We start from the raw sequence: 20,492 nt of genomic DNA, 5'->3' as shown, positions 1-20,492 counted from the left end.
GCCTGTTCTCTCGGAAGGAATGAAGGAATGGCCAGAGGAGTAGACTCCCTTGGAGACTGCCCACTGCGAAGGCTATCAGTGAACCACCTTTTTGTACGCAAGCACTGATGTAGGGATTTTTTTTTAATGTATGGGCTCTACCTTTTTTTAGTAAGAATTCAAATTTTATTGAGCCCCAAGGGGGAAAAATTCAACTTTATTGATAGCAAAAGTATCAATGAAGAAAGTTGCCTTGCATTTTCATCAGTAAAATGACAGTATTGGTATATATTCCAAAAGTAGCAATGCAAGGGTAGGTTTCCTTATTTTTATGTGAAATTATGAGAGGTGGGGGCCTGGGCTGCCCATCACTGATAGAAACTTTATAACTTGGCTCTGGAAATCTCCTGCCTGAGATCCTGTGCCCTAACAAGCTCCAGGAATGAGAATATCAAGGTTCTTCTCTGGCCTCCAGCAACTGGAGGCCTTGCATTAGCTGAGATTCTTCTGTGTTAACACAGCAGATTCCTTGAGTTCCAGGACGCCATTCCTTGTCTTACCTCTTCATTTAGCCTCCCTTGAGGATGAGGATGTTCTAGTACGCTCTTTTTACTCTATTCTTCTGACAAGAGGCCAGCACAGTGCCTTCTGCATAGAGGGTCATCAAGAAATTCCTGTTTATGATGATGAAGAAACAACTTGAGAGAAAGTGACTGCACTCATGTGTGTTGAATTTTTATTTCCTTTAAAACAACACACCTACTTAATGGAAGTCATATTCAGGAAATATTCTTCATTGTACATCCATGGAACCAAGGGCTCCAGCTTCCTTTACTCACCTAGCTGGACTCTCTCAACAGTACCACCTGTTAACAGATGTGGCCCCACACATAGCCATGTATGTGCCTGCTTATGGTTTTGGTACAATCGAGAAGCTCTGAAAGGTGTTGCTTATGCAAAATATCCTAAAACTATTTTCCCACTGCCCTAAAGTCCTGCCTCAATTTTCACCATTACTTTTTTTTTTTTTTTTTTTTAAAGTAAGGGCTCTGTTACTAGGGAGGAAAAATACATAAAGTTTTAACAGCCTGATGACATCTTAGTTCTGATCAGTTTATCTGACAGGCCTCCCATTGCTCGGAACTCCCACGACATTTAGGAGATACCTTTTGTCACAGCAATGTATAGGAATGATCTCTTTTCCTGTGTTTCCAAGCCACTGTAAGCTGCTTTGGGTGATTTCCAGCACCAGGCACAATTTGCCTGGCACATGGCGGGCCTTCAAAAAGATTGTTAAACCAAACTTAAGCAGCCTGCTCCCTAGGCAAGCCTTGTAGAGTTCCAAATGAGTGCCTGAAAAAGCAAGCCAAGGATGTAGTCTTGTGGTGAGGAAGTTTTCCATCAAATGCACTGCTTGACCGATTTCTGCAAAGGGCGAGAGAACTACCATAGACAAACTTGCTCCTGTCACAGCTTGGCTAACCTTGACCCGTGGCTTATCTATGAAGGCGAGCAGCCTGGTTCTAATGAAGAGAATTGCCATCAGTAATTAAAAGTGCATCATCTACAGACCCAGCCCTAACCTCATAATCTAGTGTTCCTCATCCCAACAAGACCGAACCGGCTTCCTGAGGACAGGTTCTGCATCATGTACATTTCTTGTATTCTTAAGAGTCCAGCACAAAGTTTGGCACATAATAGGAACTAAAAAAATGATGACTAACAAATATGTAGTGCTTACCAAATGCCGGGCACTCCTCCAAGCATTTTATATGTGTTAAGTCATTTAATCCTCACAACACTAAGAGGCAGATACTATTGTTATTATCCTTATTTTACAGAAGGGGAAAGCAAAGCACCTAGGAGTTTATGTGACTTGCTCAAGATCACACAGTTACACAATCCATGCTTTCAGAAACTATGCCTTAGTGCGTTTATTAATTAGTATCATTTTTATTTTTATAGAGACGGGCGGAGGTGGGGGATGGAGGGGAGTTGTCCCCATGTCGTCCAGGCTGGTCTTGAATTCCTGGGCTCAAGCAAACCTCCTGCTTCGGCCTCCCAAAGTGCTGGGATTACAAGTGTAAGCCACTGTGCCAGACCCTTAGTGTATTTAAACAGGTGTGAATGAATAAATCTCTCCCGGAACCATAACTTTATAGGAAATTGTTTGCACCTCCTGGTACACCACTAAGGCACGGAGGTTGTCCCTAGCGCAGGGTCGGTCATTCGTTGACCTTTAGCCACCCTCAGTTCCTATCGCAGTATTACTTCTCGCGCCATAGCAAGCCTACCGTGCGTAGCTCTCGCCACCAGGGGGCACTGTGGCCACACGTCCTTTTCCCCTCCGGCGCTTCGCGACCCCCAGAGGGGCGGAGCCAACGTTGGGCGGAGCCCGCGAGACGCCCACAGCGCCAGCTATCCCGGCGGGCCGCGCGCGCGGCCGCGTTTGAATGGCCCTGACTGGGACTCGGCCCAGAAGCCGAAGGACGCTCTAGGCTCCCGGGCGCGGATCGTCAGCGCCGAGCCTGGGCTGAGGCGCCGCGGTACCATGAGGCGCCGGTAAGTGACTGCCGAGCTGGTGCGAGCCCCGCGCCCGCAGCTGCCCTGCCCTGGCAGCGCTTCTCCAGCCGGGCTTGGCCGCGCCCTGGGCCCACCTGCAGGCCCCGCGGCGGCCTCGGCTCGGCCGGGCTCGCGGCCGCGCTGCGGGGTCGCGGGCCGGGGTGGCAAGGGCGGGGCTGAGCCCCTCAGCTGGCCGCGGCGGGGAGGGTCAGGCGGCGGGCGCTGGGGGGCTCCAGGGGCCTGGGCCGGGAGAGGCGTGGACGGAACTGTTGTCACTTATTTATCTTCGGGTGGAGTCGACAGCTGCACCCGGGGAAGGGGAAGGACAGAACGAGTGTGGGGCGAGCTGTTTTGAGGACAGGTTTTCCGCAGAGCGCCTAGGCCCGGCCCAGGCATTTCCTTATTTTCCGACGGGTCCTCGGATTCCTGACAGATGAGCTTTTGTTTCGCAGGACAAAAACTTGACGTTATGCATAAGAATTGTCGGTTGCAACTTTAAAAACCTTACTGTATTTTCTGAAAAGTTGGTCTGTAACAGTATCTAGGCTTTTACTACGCTCTTAAATTGCTTAAGTATGGAGATAAGAAAGAGTTTTTTTGTGGCTTTTAAAGCTCCTTGAAAACAGAGGTACCTATGTCAGTTTCTTTGCTGATTAAAAAAAAATTGTAAGAGAAATTAGTTCTGTAATAATCATCAGTTCAGCACTCGCGAGAATTATTAGAAACTAGTCCACCTAATAGCTTAAATCTGCTGGTTTTTTGGAGTTTCTTTGGATAGCCAGCTTCAGACTTGGATTGAAACATCATCCATTGAGGCTTTTACTTGGCTAATAACTAATATTAGCCAATAATAATATTAGCCAGTGTGATGATAAGGATGGACAATATTTATTTTGTGCTTTCTGTGCCCTAGGCGTATTAACAGCTTTGCTTTGGGACAGATACTGTTATCCCCATTTTGACAGTGAAGAAACTAAGGCACAGGGAATTTTAGTATTGTAACTTGTACCGTGCAGGGTTGCATAGCTAATATAATTAACACCCAAGCAGGCTGACTCCACGCTTTTAACTCGGCTGCTCTACTACTGCCTTTATCTGTGGCTCTTTTTAGTTTACAAAGCCCTTTCATTTCATTTATTTCAACTTCGGAGACCTGAGTGTGCTTTTGTGTACACATACATTCATTCATACACCATTCATTCAAGTTTTCTGCTCTTGATTATACTTAAGGTTTGTGTCTGAACAAAAATCCATTGACTATTTTAAGATAAATGGAGTTCATAAGTTTTATGTGTGTGTTATAATTTATATTTTGAATTCCTTTATGTCCTTTCCTGAAAATTTTGAAAGTGTTAGTCTTAGCAACTTATGTATTACTTTAAAATAAAAAATTATATGTTAAATGTTTTCACCCCTAAAACTTATTGAGTGGTTATTCTGTGCTTGAAATGGTTATACTTAAACTAATACCTCCTTGACAAGGAATAAAGTTCAAAAGCAAAATCACTTAGTAAGAAATCAGCAGTTTACACTTATTTATAGCAGAGCTTTTAAATGTTGTTCATCAGTCACAAAGCTTTTGATGGCCTATATGCCCAACAGGGTGGTAGACCCAATTGGCTATACAAAAGGAATGTGCCGCAAGAATGACACTATGGACTTTGGGGACTTGGTAGAGAGTGGGAGGGAGATGAGGGATAAAAGACTACACATTCGGTACAGTGTTCACTGCTCGGGTAATGGGCGCACCAGAATCTCAGAAATCACCACTGAAGAACTGATCCATGTAACCAAACACCACCTGTTCCCCAAAAACCTATTGAAATAAAAAATAATAAAACTTAATAAAATAAGAAATGTGCCAGGGCAACCAACCTTAGGGAGATTAATCTAGTTTGGGTTATGAGATTAAAAACAAAAAATATGTATGACACTCTTCATTAGTACAGTGGATGAATGCAGAACTGAACTGGGTAAAGCTGCTGCAAAGAACCAACAATTGGAGGATTTATGTAGGGCACTGAATAGAAGGGTGGATGGTGGGACTAGGCAAGGTTGGTAATCCCGGCACTTTGGGAGGCCAAGACAAGAGGATCCCTGGAAGCCAGGAGTTCGAGAGCAACCTAGGCAACATAGCGAGACCACATCTCTACAGAGAATATAAATTTTTTTTTTTTTTTTTTTTTTTTTTTTTTTCTTTTTGAGACGGAGTCTTGCTCTGTAGCCCGGGCTGGAGTGCAGTGGCCGGATCTCAGCTCACTGCAAGCTCCGCCTCCCGGGTTTACGCCATTCTCCTGCCTCAGCCTCCGGAGTAGCTGGGACTACAGGCGCCCGCCACCTCGCCCGGCTAGTTTTTTGTATTTTTAGTAGAGACGGGGTTTCACGGTGTTAGCCAGGATGGTCTCGATCTCCTGACCTCGTGATCCGCCCGTCTCGGCCTCCCAAAGTGCTGGGATTACAGGCTTGAGCCACCGCGCCCGGCCGAGAATATAAAATATTTTGCCAGGCATGGAGGCAAGTGCCTGTAGTCCCAGCTACTTGGGAGACTGGGGTGGGAGGATCGCGTAAGCCCATGAGGTCAAGGCCACAGTGAGCGGAGATTGTGCCACTGCACTTCAATGCAGCAACAGACCAAGACCCTGTCTGTAAATATACAGTAAATAAGGGTGGATGGGCCGGGCACGGTGGCTTACGCCTGTAATCCCAGCAATTTGGGAGGCTGAGGCGGGCAGATCACTTGAGGTCAGGAGTTCAAGACTAGCCTGCACAGATCACTTGAGGTCAGGAGTTAAAGACCAGCCTGGCCAACATGGCAAAACCTCATCTCTACTAAAAATAAAAAATTAGCTGGGCGTGGTGGCACACACTTGTAATCCCGTTACTCAGGTGGCTGAGGCATGAGAATCGCTTGAAACTGGGAGGCAGAGTTTGCAGTGAGCCAAGATCGTGCCACTGCACTCCAGCCTGGGTGACAGAGCGAGACTCCGTCTCAAAAAAAAAAAAGGGAGGGGGTGGATGGGGAATTTTAGTGAGGAAACACTATATTCAAAGACTTGCCAATGAAAATGATTTTTCTGGTTTTTGTTTTGTTTTGTTTTGACGCAGAGTCTCGCTCTGTTGCCCAGGCTGGAGTGCAGTGGAGTGATCTCAGCTCACTGCAACCTCTGCCTCCCAGGTTCAGGCGATTCTCCTGCCTCAGCCTCCCGAGTAGCTGGGACTACAGGTGTGCACCACTACGCCCAGCTAATTTTTGTATTTTTAGTAGAGGCGGGGTTTGGCCATGTTGGCCAGGCTGGTCTCGAACTCCTGACCTCAGGTGATCTGCCCACCTCAGCCTCCCAAAGTGCTGGGATTACAGGCATTAGCCACCGTGCCCAGCCTGTTAATATTTTAATGTGATTATTTCTTTCAAGTCTTTTTTTATGCTGATAACTATTTTTCTTTTTATAAAACTGGAATTTTGCCTTTTTCTCTCTGTGAAATTTTTTTTGACTCAGCACATCATGTATATGTTCCATTCTTTTTTTTTTTTTTTTTTTTTTTTGAGATGGAGTCTCGCTCTTTTGCCAGGCTGGAGTGCAGTGGTACGATCTCAGCTCACTGCAAGCTCCGCCTCCTGGGTTCAAGCAATTCTCCTGCCTCAGCCTCCCAAGTAGCTGGGACTACAGGCGCGTGCCACCATGCCCAGCTAATTTTTGTATTTTTAGTACAGATGGGGTTTCACCATGTTGGGCAGGATGGTCTCAATCTCTTGACCTTGTGATCTGCCTGCCTTGGCCTCCCAAAGTGCTGGGATTACAGGCATGAGGCATCGCGCAGGCCAAAAACTTTTTTTTTTTTTTTTTAATTTGCTCTCTTTCCACAGATTCTGAGAAAAATGCTCTTTTTAATGGTCATAGTATTTTTTGTGTGTGTTCTTTTGAAACTGGGAATTTTGCTTTGTATTCCAAAGAGACATTTTGAAGGGAGAAATATTGGAACATAGTTGATTATAGAAAAAAATGGAGGTAAAAGTCTATGGCATCGCCAAGGTTTTTTATCTGGGAGGCTAAAGAATGGTGGAACCACTGAATTAAGTTGGGATTCTCATCATTTTCTTAACATGTTAACTGCCATTCACAGAGACCCATAATGAGATTTTAATGAAGATTTTAATGACGACTCTTGATGTCTGTCGTTTACATTCTTCCTAAAATTCCTAAAATTAATTTTCCTTGATTTTATTCTTTCTTATTTTATTTTATTTCTTTTTTGAGACGGGGTCTTGCGCTGTTGCCCAGGCTGGAGTGTAGTGGTGTGATCTTGGCTCACTGCAAGCTTTCGCTTCCCAGGTTCAAGCAGTTCTCCTGCCTCAGCCTTCCAAGTAGCTGGGATTACAGGAGCACACCACCACGCCTGGCTAATTTTTATATTTTTAGTAGAGACGGGGTTTCACCATGTTAGCCAGGCTGGTCTTGAACTCCTGATCTCAGGTGATCCTTCCACCTCGGCCTCCCAAAGTCCTGGGATTACAGGCGTGAGTCATCACACCTGGCCTCAATTCTTTCTTAGCAAGCCTTGCCCTTTCCCTTTTTTTGGAAAGATTTTTCAAAATATTTTTTTCTATTAGAATACTTAATAAGGCTTAAATTTGGTCATGAGTCTTTACTTTGAGAGATTAGACTAGTTTTGATTTGTTGAAATGTATAGATTGCTACCTTTTTTTGTTGTTGTTTGGTTTTTTTGAGATGGAGTTTTGCTCTTGTTGCATAGGCTGGAGTGCTGCAACCTCCGCCTCCCGCATTCAAGCGATTCTCCTGCCTCAACCTCCCGAGTAGCGGGGTTTACAGGCATGTGCCATCACACCCAGCTACTTTTGTATTTTCAGTAGAGATGGGTTTCACCATGTTGGTCAGGTTGGTCTCGAACTCCTGACCTCAGGTAATCTGCCCACCTCGGCCTTCCAAAGTGCTGGGATTACAGGCATGAGCCACCACTCCTGGCTCCAGATTGCTACAGTTTTACAAGCAAGAGGTGAGTAGAACTCCTTTATCAAGGGAGTAGGAATTATCTTTAAAAATTCTTGTCCAGGTCAGGCACAGTGGCTCACACCTGTAATCCCAGCACTTTGGGAGGCCAATGGTAAGAGGAAAGCTTGAGCCCAGAAGTTTGAGACCAGCCTGGGCAACATAGCAAGACGCCATCTCTACAAAAAATTTTAAAATTAGGGCCGGTGGGTCGTGTCTGTAATCCTAGCACTTTGGGAGGCCAAGGCGGGCAGATCACGAGGTCAGGCGATCGAGACCATCCTGGCTAAATTGATGAAACCCCGTCTCTACTTAAAATAAAAAAAATTAGCTGGACATGGTGGCACATGCCTGTAGTCCCAGCTACTGGGGAGGCTGAGGCGGGAGAATCGCTTGAACCGGGGAGGCAGAGGTTGCAGTGAGCAGAGTTCGCACCACTGCCCTCCAACCTGGACGACAGAGTGAAATCTGTCTGAAAAATAAAATAAAATTAGGCAGGTGTAGTGGTATGTGCCTGTAGTCCCAGCTCCTTGGGAGGCTGAGGTGGGAGGATTCCTTGAGTCCAGAAGTTGGAGGCTGCAGTTAGCCATGATCATGTCACTGCACTCCAACCTGGGTGACAAAGCAAGACGCTGTCTCAGAAAAAAAAAAAAAAAAAAAGTATTGTAACAAGATGCATCATAACATTACACCTATCGATGTTATATTGATGTTTTATGAGTCATTATACTTGTTGATCTATGTTAGTTAATTTGGTGCTTTCTGGAAAATGTGTTTAGGAATATAATGTTTCTTAATTAAACACTTTAAACCTAATACAAATGGTACTTTTACTAGGAGCATAGCATCCACTTTTTAAATTGGAAGGGTGTAATTTGACTTTTCTTTTTTTTTTTTTTTTTTTTTTTTTTTTTTTTTTTTTTTTTTTTTGGAGACGCAGTCTTGCTCTTATCTCCCAGGCTGGAGTACAGTGGCAAGATCTCGACTCACTGCAACCTCCACCTCCTGGGTTCATGCTATTCTCCTGCCTCAGTCTCCTGAGTAGCCGGGATTACAGGCGCCCACCACCACGCCCGGGTAATTTTTGTATTTTTAGTTGAAACGGGGTTTCACCATGTCAGCCAGGCTGGTCTTGAACTACTGACCCAGTTGATCCGCCCACCTCGGCCTCCCAAAGTGCTGGGATTACAGGCGTGAGCCACCGTGCCTGGCGTAATTTGACTTTTCTTTGCCAGGTTCAAATGTTGTATTTACTCTTTCTTGCTCATCTAAGTATTTTTTTCACTACCAGCTTAATACCCCTTAACTTTGGAGACTTCTGCATTGTATTTACCATTCTTGTTCTTGCGGCATCATGAGGGTAGAAATGAGAGAAGAGGTATTCTGAAAGGACTCCCTTTTTGGCTTCCTGTAACCGCGTCTCTTTCATTCAGTTTTATATACTGTCTGAAATTCTTTTTGCCTTGAGCAAGTCACCCAGAAGCCTACCACCTATGCATGAGTCATGAGGTGCTCATTCTAGCATCTGCTCTGCTCACTAGCACACTCTTAAGATGCACAGCTTGGTGTTACCGTGGGAAAGGCACTATTCCTGTAAGTCACAATGCTAAGCCTGTTAGTAACTAAGTGTTCTTGGGCAAGTCATTTAATATCATCTGAAATTATCTCCAAGGTCCTTTACAACTCTGAGAATCTGTAAAATAGTTACTTTTGGAGGGAGTTCTTTGGGGAGGAGGGAGACCTGTGGGGAAGAAGCCTCTGGATAGTCTTTGACATCTTACTGTGATTCATCATAGATTATTTCTTCTAAAGGCATTTTTAAAAGCTATTTATATGATAGGGTTGAGGAAGAAATCTTAGGATGGAATTTAAAAGCCGATAGAATATAAGCTTCAGTACAGCAGGGATTTTTGTTTTGTCCACTGATGTTTCCCTAGTGCGTAGAACAGTAATTAGTCTGTAACATGTATTTAATATTCGTTGAACGAGTAAAGAAATGAAGGAATGGGTTGCTGGGGAAAGACGAAGTTTGTTGGAGTACTGCGCAGATGCTCCGAGTATCTTGAAGGAATTAAAAATACAAACCAATCAGAGTACAACCCGTAATTCCTACAATATGAAAATACCTCCCAGCAGTAGCAAAGCGTCTGTTGTTCACTTAATTGCCTTTCAGAACTATTAAGCGATTACTGCCCTGGCTGCCCCTCTTACTCACAGAGTAAGATTTTGACCATCACCACATACTTAAGTGCCAGCTTGACATTTCAGTATGCATTTTACTCTTACTTTCAAAAACCTATGTCCTAGCCATTCCCTGTGCCACTTAATATAATCAATAACAGTACATTTACTGTTGTAGCAAAAATGAATTATGTATATTGATTAAAATTTGGCCTTTCATCCATGGAGGATTCATGGCACAGCAGTTAAAAACTGGCAGTCTTCAGGCGCGGTGGCTCATGCCTGTAATCCCAGCACTTTGGGAGGCTGAGGTGGGCGGATCACAAGGTGGAGAGAACGAGACCATCCTGGCCAACATGGTGAAACCCCGTCTCTACTAAAATACCAAAAATTAATTGGGTGTGGTGGTGGGCACCTGTAGCCCCAGCTACTCAGGAGGCTGAGGCAGGGGAATCACTTGAACCCGGGAGGCGGAGCTTGCAGTGAGCCAAGATTGCGCCACTGCACTCCAGCCTGTCAACAGAGCGAGACTCTGTCTTAAAAAACAAAACAAAACAAAAAAAACTATCCCTCTTCACCTTCCTGTTCCACAACTGCCATATAAATAATCGTCAAGAATAGTTTTTTCACATGTAATTCATATACAGAATTTCTCCGTAAGTCTATTTTGTCTACAAGATAAAGTCCAAATTCCTGACCTAGCATTCAGCGACTTCTGCCTTTTAGCCAACCTACCTTTCTATTCTTTTCCCTTAGAGTGGCCTGGACTCAATAATTACTTAATTATTGAATAGTTGGTATAGAAAATAAGGAAACAAAAAGCAGTTATTCTTGCCTACAAAATATGTTCCCAGTTGAAGAAAGTCTGGCAGATGGTTTTTCAAGAAGCCTGTATGGGTGGCATTCATCATTTGAGTGAATTATTCATTTAGTGAAAAATAGCATTAGAGACAAGAATTCCTTAAAACTCCATGTAAACAGTTTTTTCGATCCTTGTCAGCAGACCTGTTGGAAACTCGGTAATACAGTCTACCCTCAGCATCCATGGGTTATCTGTGTGGAAGCCATGAATACGGAAGGCTGACTAGGGGACATGATTATCCACGAATTTTGGTATCTGAGGTGGTCCTGGAGCCAGTCGTACTCAGCTACTGAGGGAAAACTGTAATCAGAAGGGAATTAAATATGTGTATCTAGTGACATCAGTTTACATTGCAAGTAACCACTTAGTGGGACTGACTGAATCATTCTGTGACCCACCGCATTGCTTGAACACTTCATCAGTCTGGATGGACTAGGTGATTTTGCAGTAACAAACAGCACCCACATCTCAGTGGCTTATTTCAGAGGTTTATTTTTCCTCAGTTCATGTTACATATGAACTGTCTGGGCCAGTGCTCCTAGTTTTCCTTGCTTAGCAATGTGGACAGGGGAGCCTTAACTTTCTGGCCTGTTGTTGGTTACCTGTTGATGGTTAGAGGTAAGGTAATGGGAGTGAATCACACATACTGGCTCTTTTTTTAAAAAATTAAGTTTTGGGGTACATGTGCAGAATGCGCATGTTTATTACATAGGTATACACTTGCCATGGTGGTTTGCTGTACCCATTAACCCGTCATCTACATTAGGTGTTTCTCATAATGCTGTCCCTCCCATAGCCCCCCACCCGCCAGCAGGGCCCGGTGTGTGATGTTCCCCTCCCTGTGTCCATGTGTTCTCAATGTTCAACTCCCACTTATGGGTGAGAACATGCAGTATTTGGTTTTCTGTCCTTGAGTTAGTTGCAGTGAGCTGAGATCGTGCCACTGCACTCCATCTCAAAAAAAGAAAAAGTAGATACCAGAATAGGTGTATCTATTCTAGGTACAATGAACATAGTTCGTGCTCTCATGGAGCTAGCAGTCTAGTGAGAGGTCGTAGGCAATAAGTGCATAAACTGATTTCCAGATGGTGATAAATGTGGTGGGGGAAAAATACAGGGTACTGCTATAGAGAATGATTGTAAGTGAGGGTGGGGTTATTCTTGATTGGGTGGTGAGTGCTTGGGAGGAATATTTTAAGCAGAAAGAATGGCTCAGCCACAAAATGAAAATAAGTTTGAAAAGTTGAAGGACAGAAGGCCAGTGTGGCTGGAGCATTTAGGAAACTATTATAGTCTAAAGGAGTTGGTGGTTTGGTCTAGAATGGTGGTAATAGAAATGGAAAAAATGGACAGCTTAGGAATATATTATAAAGGCAAAGTCAACAAATTGGATGTAGGTAATTAAGGAAAAAGGAAATCAAGGATGAATCCTTTATTTCAAGCTTGAGAAATTGGGAGGAGGATGGTTCTGTTTACTGAGTTAGGGACTGTTGGAAGGAGCAGATTTGAGCGGGGGGACATTAAGGGTTCTATTTTTAATATGTTAAGTTCAAGAATAGATGACTGTTGGATATCCATGTGGAGTTGAGTAGTAGGCAGTTGGAAATTTGAATCCAGAGTTTACGTGAAACAATATGATGAGAGATTTTATTTTATTTATTTACTTTTATTTATTTATTTATTTATTTTGAGACGAGTCTTGCTCTGTTGCCCGGGCTGGAGTATAATGGCACAATCTTAGCTTACTGCAACCTCCGCCTCCCGGGGTCAAGCGATTCTCCTGCCTCAACCTCCCCAGTGGCTGGGATTACAGGTGCCTGCCACCACGCCCAGCTAATTTTTGTATTTTTAGTAGAGATGGGGTTTCACCATGTTGGCCAGGCTGGTCTCGAACTCCTGACCTCAGGCGATCCACCCACCTAGGCCTCCTAAAGTGCTGAGATTACAGGCCTGAGCCACCGCGCCTGGCCGATATTTTATTTTTCAATGAAAGTTAATATGTTAATTTTTGTTATAGTTAAGTCTTGGACTTAGGAGTCGTATTTTCTTGAGCCTGCGTATGATTCTTCTGTTGGAGAAGAAGGTGTTCCCTAAGAGAAGAGGCATTTTCAAACCTTAATACACGTTCTGATTTCAGCCCAGGAGATATGGTGGTGCCCAACCACTGTAACTGATAGGGATGTGATATAATCCTTAAAAGTTTTGGAACAAGAAAGGTTTAAGAACCGTTGTTATAAAAGGATTTTGAATGTCTCTAGCATCATTTTTGTTGATTTTTTTAATTCTTAAAGGATGATCTACCCTTTTTTCCAAGGCTTAGGTTATATTTAACCCTGCTGACTTCTTGTACTGTAGAAATTAGGCACAAGTGTCATAGGGTGGTGACATTAGTCCAAATAATGAAGATAGAGTTTTTGAATTAATTTATATTAGCTCGTCATTTTGAGAGTTGAATACTATTTTACTGGTATATCTGCTCATATGCAGAGAGTCTTATCAGTTTTGAAAGTATCAGAAATACCTTTAGTAGGCAAACAAGGGTCAAAACTGATCCTTAAAGTGACAGTGTTTTATGTATGTATGCATTCATCTCATGTGGGTGATTGGTTCCAGGACCTCCCAATGATATCGCAATCCTAGGCTGCTCAAATCCCTGATATAAAGTGGTGTAGTATTTCCACATAACCTTTGCACATCCTCCCATGTACCTTAAATAATTTCTAAATTATTTGTAATATCTAGTACAATGTAAATGCTATGTAAATAGTTGTTGTATTATTGGGGGAATAGTGACAAGAAAAATAAGTCTACATATTCAGTAGAGATGTATTTTTTAACTAAACAGTTTTGATTGGGAATTGGTTGAATCCACAGATGCTGAACCCACAGATACAGAGGGCCAATTATATATATTTTTCCATTTTTGAGTCCAAGAAGACAGGTAAAACAGAATCGAGTATTTTTTACTCCCTGTTGAATATTTCCAGAAAATACTGAGTTATTCTAACAGGGAAAGTAAATTGGAATTTGGCGAATTCACCAAAACATGCTAGAATAATCATAATCATCTACTTCTAGGTGTAAGAAGCCCTAAGTCTTCCCAAAGATTCAGGTATTTATATAGCCATTTAAGAAAATATTTATATAATACTACTAATACATTATAATTAAGTTAAAACATACTTGCGCATTATACAAACTTCAAAAGGCCCAAAAGGGAAAAGTCTTCTCCCTTTACCCCCCAGCCACACATATCCTCTCACTAGAAGTGACCTTTGTACCCAGTTTCTCTTGTATCCTTCAAAAGATATTTAGTGAATATACAAGTAGTCCCTCACAGACACACACTTTTTAACCTAAGTGGTAACATAGTGTTTTGCTACCTTACTTTTTTCTCCCTACTTTCCAGTATAAGGCATAGTTATGTTTTAAAAAAAACCTGTAGGTCCGCAACTATGGATGGTGATAAACATCTACCTAGTTCTCTAACTTTATTTTCCCACTATTAGTCGAAGTTCCCTAATGTAGTAAACTCAGTAGACTTGATTAAAACTGAGGAAGAGGCCGGGCACAGTGGCTCAAGCCTGTAATCCCAGCACTTTGGGAGGCCGAGGCTGGCAGATCACGAGGTCAGGAGATTGAGACCATTCTGGCCAACATGGTGAAACCCTGTCTTTACTTAAATATAAAAAGTTAGCCAGACGTGGTGGTGCGCACCCGTAATCCCAGCTACTTGGGAGGCTGAGGCAGGGGAATCGCTTGAACCTGGGAGGCGGAGGTTGAAGTGAGCTGAGATTGCGCCACTGCCCTCCAGCTTGGCGACAGAGCAAGAGTCCGTCTCAAAAAAAAAAAAAAAATCTGAGGTAGAGGTAGTAGGAAAGCTAATTCCCACTTGGCATCTGTTTTGTAATTTTTATTTCAGGGTATCTCACTCATAAGAAAGTTGGAATTCAGTTTGATCTAAATTGATTGAAATGATACAGTATTGTACCCACTTAATCTCCAGACCTATCTTTATTTTCATGCTTGATCTGCTTCCCCAAGTTTGACGTTTCTCAAATCAGCTTTCAGTGGGAAACTGAATTAAGAGAAGGTGGGCCGGGCCTGGTGGTTTACACCTGTAATCCCAGCACTTTGGGAAGCCAAGGCAGGTGGATCAAGAGGTCAGACGTTCGAGACCAGCCTGGCCAATATGGTGAAACCCCATCTCTACTAAAAATACACACACACACAAAAATTAGCCAGGCGTGGTGGCACGCACCTGTAATCCCAGCGACTCAGGAGGCTGAGGCAGAAGAATAGCTTGAACCCGAGAGGCAGAGATTGGAGTGAGTCGAGATGGTGCCACTGCACTCCAGCCTGGGAGAAAGAGGAAGACTCCGTCTCAAAAAAATAAAAAGAGAGAGAAAGTGGTGTGATCAATCATTCAGGAAATAGTAAACCGTTGAGATAACAACTTTGAGTTGTTCCAAGTATGTGAGACGTGAAGCCAGCTGGGCTTCTGGGTCGTGTGGGGACTTGGAGAACTTTTCTGTCTAGCTAGAGGATTGTAAATACACCAGTCAGCGCTCTGTGTCTAGCTAGAGGATTGTAAATGCACCAATCAAGATTCTGTAAAAATGGATCAATCAGCACTCTGTAAAGTGAACCAATCAGCACTTTGTAAAATGGACCAATCAGCAGGACACGGGCGGGGTCAAATAAGGGAATAAAAACTGGCCACTGAGCCCCAGTTGCAACCCACTCCGGTCCTCTTCCACACCGTGGAAGCTGTGTTCTTTCCCTCTTCACAATAAATCTTGCTGATGCTCACTGTTTAGGTCCGCACCACCGTTAAGAGGTGTAATACTTGTCATGAAGGTCCTCCAGCTTCATTCTTGAAGTCAGCGAGACCACGAACCCACCGGAAGGAAGAAACTCTGGACCATGAACCCACCTGAAGGAAGGAAGTCTGGACAAACCATTTTTAAGAGCTGTAACACCGTGAAGGTCCATGGCTTCATTCTTGTTGTCAGCGAGACCAAGAACCCATGGGAAGCAGCCAACTCTGGACACATATGGAATCAGGATGAGGGGACTGAGTTTTATGATTTGAATATTTAATAGTGTCAGGCTCTGTTAATTTGGTAAATCTATATTCTGTTTTCTTTTTTTTTTGAAACGGGGGGTCTTGCCCTGTCACCTAGGCTGGAGTGCAGTGGTGCATTCTAGGCTCACTGCAACCTCCACCTCCCGGGTTCGAGGGATTCTCCTGCCTTAGCCTCCAGAGTAGCTGGGACTCCAGGCTCATGCTACCACACCAGGCTAATTTTTGTATTTTTAGTAGAAACGGGATTTTACCATGTTGGCCAGACTGGTGTCAAACCCCTGACTTTCGTAATCCGCCCACCTCGGCCTCCTAAAATGCTGAGAATACAGGCATGAGCCACTGCGCCTGGCCAGTAAATCTGTTTTCTTTGTAGGAATAAACCTAACAAGTGTAGTAGATAATACAGGTAACCTGATGGGGTACCCTTTTGCTGGACAGTACACGAGTAGCACTGCCTGTATTTGTCTCTGTTTCTCTTTACTCTTCTTCCAGTGTTCACCTCCTCCCCAGAATCCATGCCCCATTTAATTGACACATTCTTTCAAAATGGTAACCTTCAATCAGATTAAATGGGATTAAATGAGTGCAAAACAAAACTAGCAAGGTCAACAGAATGTATCATTGCTGTACCCATATAATAGTTTCTCATACTTTATAAAAAGTACAGTTTAACATTCCATTTGCCTTGTTACTTTTTGACTACAAGTCTTTGCTGCCCTTGCCGGTCCCCCTTCCCAATTCTTGACTAAATATACCTAAAAAAGGAATATCGCATTTATGGAACTGTGTAATCTTTCTTTGAATCTGGTTTAACATTAAACTATGGGGTTTTTGTTGTTGTTGTTGGGTTGTTCTTTGTGATAAGTACCACCTGCCGTACACTGGGTCACATGATCTGCTTAGTGCGAAGTATTTTTTGGGAACACTATTATAGTAGTTATGGAAATAAATTTTACACATTGATTAAAATGTAGAGAAACACTCATTGAGATTACTCAGCAAGTCCTGCTGGACTAGAGGCTGTTACTTTCTGTGAAATGACTCTCTAAATATCTTTGCTTCAAACCACTATCTACTATTTCATAGTTTAATAGCAGTTTTTTTTGTTTGTTTGTTTTCCCGGAACTCTTAGATAAATCCTCAGGGATATCTCAGTGCTTGACATGTTGTATCATAATTGCTTGTTTGACTCTTTCTCCCACTAGAAACTGTGGGATGATGGTGAGAATTTCACAGCAGGAAAGGTTGGGAAGTTTAAGGGTCTGAACAGGAGTTAGGTAGGAAAGTACTACATGCTATGATGTAGCTGTATATACCACCAAAAATTCTTAGAATGGTTTAGGTCACTGAATTTTATAATTTTACAATTATTTCATATTCCTTTACATAAGTTAAGAATTTGTATGTTGCAAGGCTTAAGAAGTTTTAATTTATCAGTTCCTATTAGCATATTGTCCTCTTTTTGTGTCAAGAAAGGAAACTCGGCTGGGTGCGGTGGCTCACACCTATAATCCCAGCACTTTGGGAGGCCGAGGTGGCGAGTGGATTACCTGAGGTCAGGAGTTTGAGACCATCCTGGCTAACATGGTGAAACACTGTCTCTACTAAAAATAAAAAAATTAGGTGGGTGTGGTGGCATGTGCCTGTGATCCCAGCTACTAGAGAAGCTGAGGCAGGAAAATCTCTTGAACCTGGGAGGTAGAGGTTGCAGTAAGCCGAGATCATGCCACTGCACTCCAGCCTGGGCAACAGAGCAAGACTCCATCTCAACAACAACAAAAAATAAACCTCATTCTTTTATTTAAAATGTAATATTTTTTACTGTTAAGAATTGATAAAAGCCAAAGACAACAATTCAATCTTAACCTTATAGAAAAATAAACAGAAAAAAGGAATGTAATACCACTATTTAGAAATAACCCTTATCCTTTCATGCTTTTCTCTGTGCTACATATGCACATACAGAAACATACAACAAATTTAGGAACTGATATTAAAGTTTGCTGATACCACGAATCATGTTTCTTACACCAAAGGCAACTTGCCTCAAAGGTGATGTTTGTGTATAACTTGATAATAGCTAACATTTACAGAGCGATTTACAGACATTATGGTAAGTGGATTATTTAATCCTCACAGGGTTATTCTGAAAATAGGAGGTTAGGTAACTTGCCTAAGATGGTACATAACTAATAAATGGTTAAAACAGGACTAAAACCCAGGTAGTCTGACTCTAGGACTTATATTTCTCTGTCACACTATACTGCCTAGTCTTTTCAGTTTAAACATGTAAGAAAAATACAACTTCACATTAAATTTTTCAAAAGCAAACTAAAACATGACATTGTTCATCGTTTGTCAAATTTTCAAAGGTAAAAACGTTGACAAGACAGAATCTTGCGTTATCATGGATGCAAATGGTGGTTCTCCACCTCTAGTAGCAGAAGTCTAAGTTGGAAAAACCTTTGTAGAGAGCAGCAGTTTCTCTGCCACATTTGCCAAGCTTCTTAGTTCCCAGTGTAGTGAAGACAGCAATTGGAAATAGGAATTTAAAATACATTGTTTCCATGAAATTAATTGTATAGCTTTGGGTAGTCTGGACAAAGGCAAATGCCTGAAAAACGGTATATCAAATAAGGTGTAGGTAAGACAGCTAAACATAAATGAAGTAAAACTATAACAGTGTAGGATTTTGTACTGATAATGTATCAAGTTCTTGAGCCACTTTAAATAAGCCCAAACTAGAAATTATAGATGATGCATTATACATCATGTTTAGATTCCTTTCTTTCTTTCTTTTTGAGACGGAGTCTCGTTCTGTCACCCAGGGTGGAGTGCAGTGGTGCAATCTCGGCTCACTGCAGCCTCTTCCTCCAGGGTTCAAGTGATTCTCCTGCATCAGCCTCCCGAGTAGCTGGGACTACAGGTACCTGCCACCATGCCTGGCAGGTTTTTGTATTTTTAATAGAGACTGGGTTTTGCCATGTTGGCCAGGTTGGTCTTGAACTCCTGACCTCAAGTGATCCGCCCACCTCAGCCTCCTAAGTGCTGGGATTAACAGGCATGAGCCACCATGCCCAGCCATTTTAAAATTATTTTATTTTATTTTTGAGACAGAGTCTCGCTCTGTCGCTCAGGCTGGAGAGCAGTCACGCAGTCTCTACTCACTGCAGCCTCCACGTCCTGGGTTCACGCGATTCTCCTGCCTCAGCCTCCCAAGCTGCTGGGATTACAGGTGGGTGCCACCATGCCCGGCTAATTTTTGTATTTTTAGTAGAGACGGGGTTTCGCCGTGTTGGCCGGGCTGGTCTTGAACTCCTGACCTCAGGTGAGCCATCCCACTTGGTCTCCTGAAGTGCTGGGATTGCAGGTGTGAGCCACCACACCTGGCTGATTTTTAGTTTTTAAATTGATATGTTTAAGATACATGTGTAACATCTTTTTTTAATGAATCTTTTTATTTTCTTTTTTCTTTGAAGCCAGAATGTGCTTACCCCTTTCCACTTTTTATTATTTTGAGACACATTTTAGATAAGCATGCACACATAGTTTTAAAAAATCAGATACACATTGATTTCTCATATAGCAAGTAAGGTAAAGATTTATAAATCAAATGTTCATAAATCACAAAGTTACTTTTAGGACCCTAAATTTATTTCCATTTATTATCAGTTTCCATGTTGCCATAACTATTTTGTATATTCCACAAAATAGAATTGCTTTTGAGGAATGCAGTGTGGTTTGGAGAATTCCCAATACATAGTCATTAGATAGTTAAAATTAAAAAAAAAAATTATTCGTGGGTGTTCTTTTGTTTTTTTGGGGGGTGGGGGTGGGTTTGAGGTGGCGTCTCGCTCTGTCGCCCATCCTGGAGTGCAGTCATGGGATCTTGGCTCACTGCAACCTCTGCCTCCCAGGTTCAAGCAGTTCTGCCTCAGCCTCCTGAGTAGCTGGGATTATAGGATACAAGTGCAATTTTGCTACATTGATATATTGCATGTGGTGAAGTCAGGAGGTTCAGTACATCAGTCATTAGAGCAACACACATTTTACCCATCAAGCAAGCTTTCATCATCCACCTTCCTCCCACCCCTACCTCTCTGACTCTCCATTCTGTATTATTCCACACTGCTTTCATATGTACATATTATTTTAAGTGAGGACATGCAGTATTTGTCTTTGTGTCTGAGTTGTTTTACTTGAGATAATGGCCTCCAGTTCCATCTATGTTGCTACGAAAGACATTATTTCATTCTTTTTTAAGGCTGAATAGTATTCCATATTGTATATATACCATATTTTCTTTATCCAGTCCTCTGTTGATAGACATGGGTTGATTCTATATCTTTCCTATTATAAACTGTGCTGCAATAAACATATGAGTACAGGTGTCTTTTGGATATAATGATTTATTTTCCTTTGGGTAGATACCCAGTAGTGGGATTGCAGAATCACATAGTGGTTCTATTTTTAGTTCTTTGAGAAATCTCCATGTTGTTTTCCATAGAGGTTGTACTAATTTACATTCCCACCAATAGTGTATGAGTTTGTTTTCTCCATGTCCTTCTCATCTGTTACTTTTTGTCTTTTTAATAGTAGCCATTCTGATTGGTGTAAGATGATATTTCATTGTAGTTTTAATTTGCATTTCTGTGATTAGTGATATTGAACATTTGTTCACATGCTTCTTGGCCATTTGTCTTCTTTTGAAGAATGTCTATTCATGTCCTCACCCTGTTTTTTAATGGGATTATCTGGGGTTTTTTGTTCAGTTGTCTGATTGTCTGAGATCCTTATAAATTCTGGATATCGA

The 20,492-nt window shown here is 42.5% G+C and overlaps 2 protein-coding genes across 3 annotated transcripts in view; one reads left to right on the top strand and one right to left on the bottom strand.

Annotated features, from left to right (window-relative positions):
- EMC4 (ER membrane protein complex subunit 4) overlaps positions 1-20,492 on the bottom strand; it is a 250,319-nt gene that overhangs the window by 18,075 nt on the left and 211,752 nt on the right. The gene's annotated exons all lie outside the window — the stretch shown is intronic.
- KATNBL1 (katanin regulatory subunit B1 like 1) overlaps positions 2,379-20,492 on the top strand; it is a 66,172-nt gene continuing 48,058 nt past the window's right edge. For both annotated transcript variants that reach the window (XM_050797560.1, XM_050797561.1), the window contains exon 1: positions 2,379-2,541. The gene's annotated coding sequence lies outside the window, so the exon portion shown is untranslated. The remainder of the gene's footprint in view (positions 2,542-20,492) is intronic.

This window comes from Macaca thibetana, chromosome 7 (assembly GCF_024542745.1).
Source record: "Macaca thibetana thibetana isolate TM-01 chromosome 7, ASM2454274v1, whole genome shotgun sequence".
Classification (NCBI taxonomy): domain Eukaryota; kingdom Metazoa; phylum Chordata; class Mammalia; order Primates; family Cercopithecidae; genus Macaca; species Macaca thibetana.
This window is presented reverse-complemented; position numbering and strand designations above follow the sequence as displayed.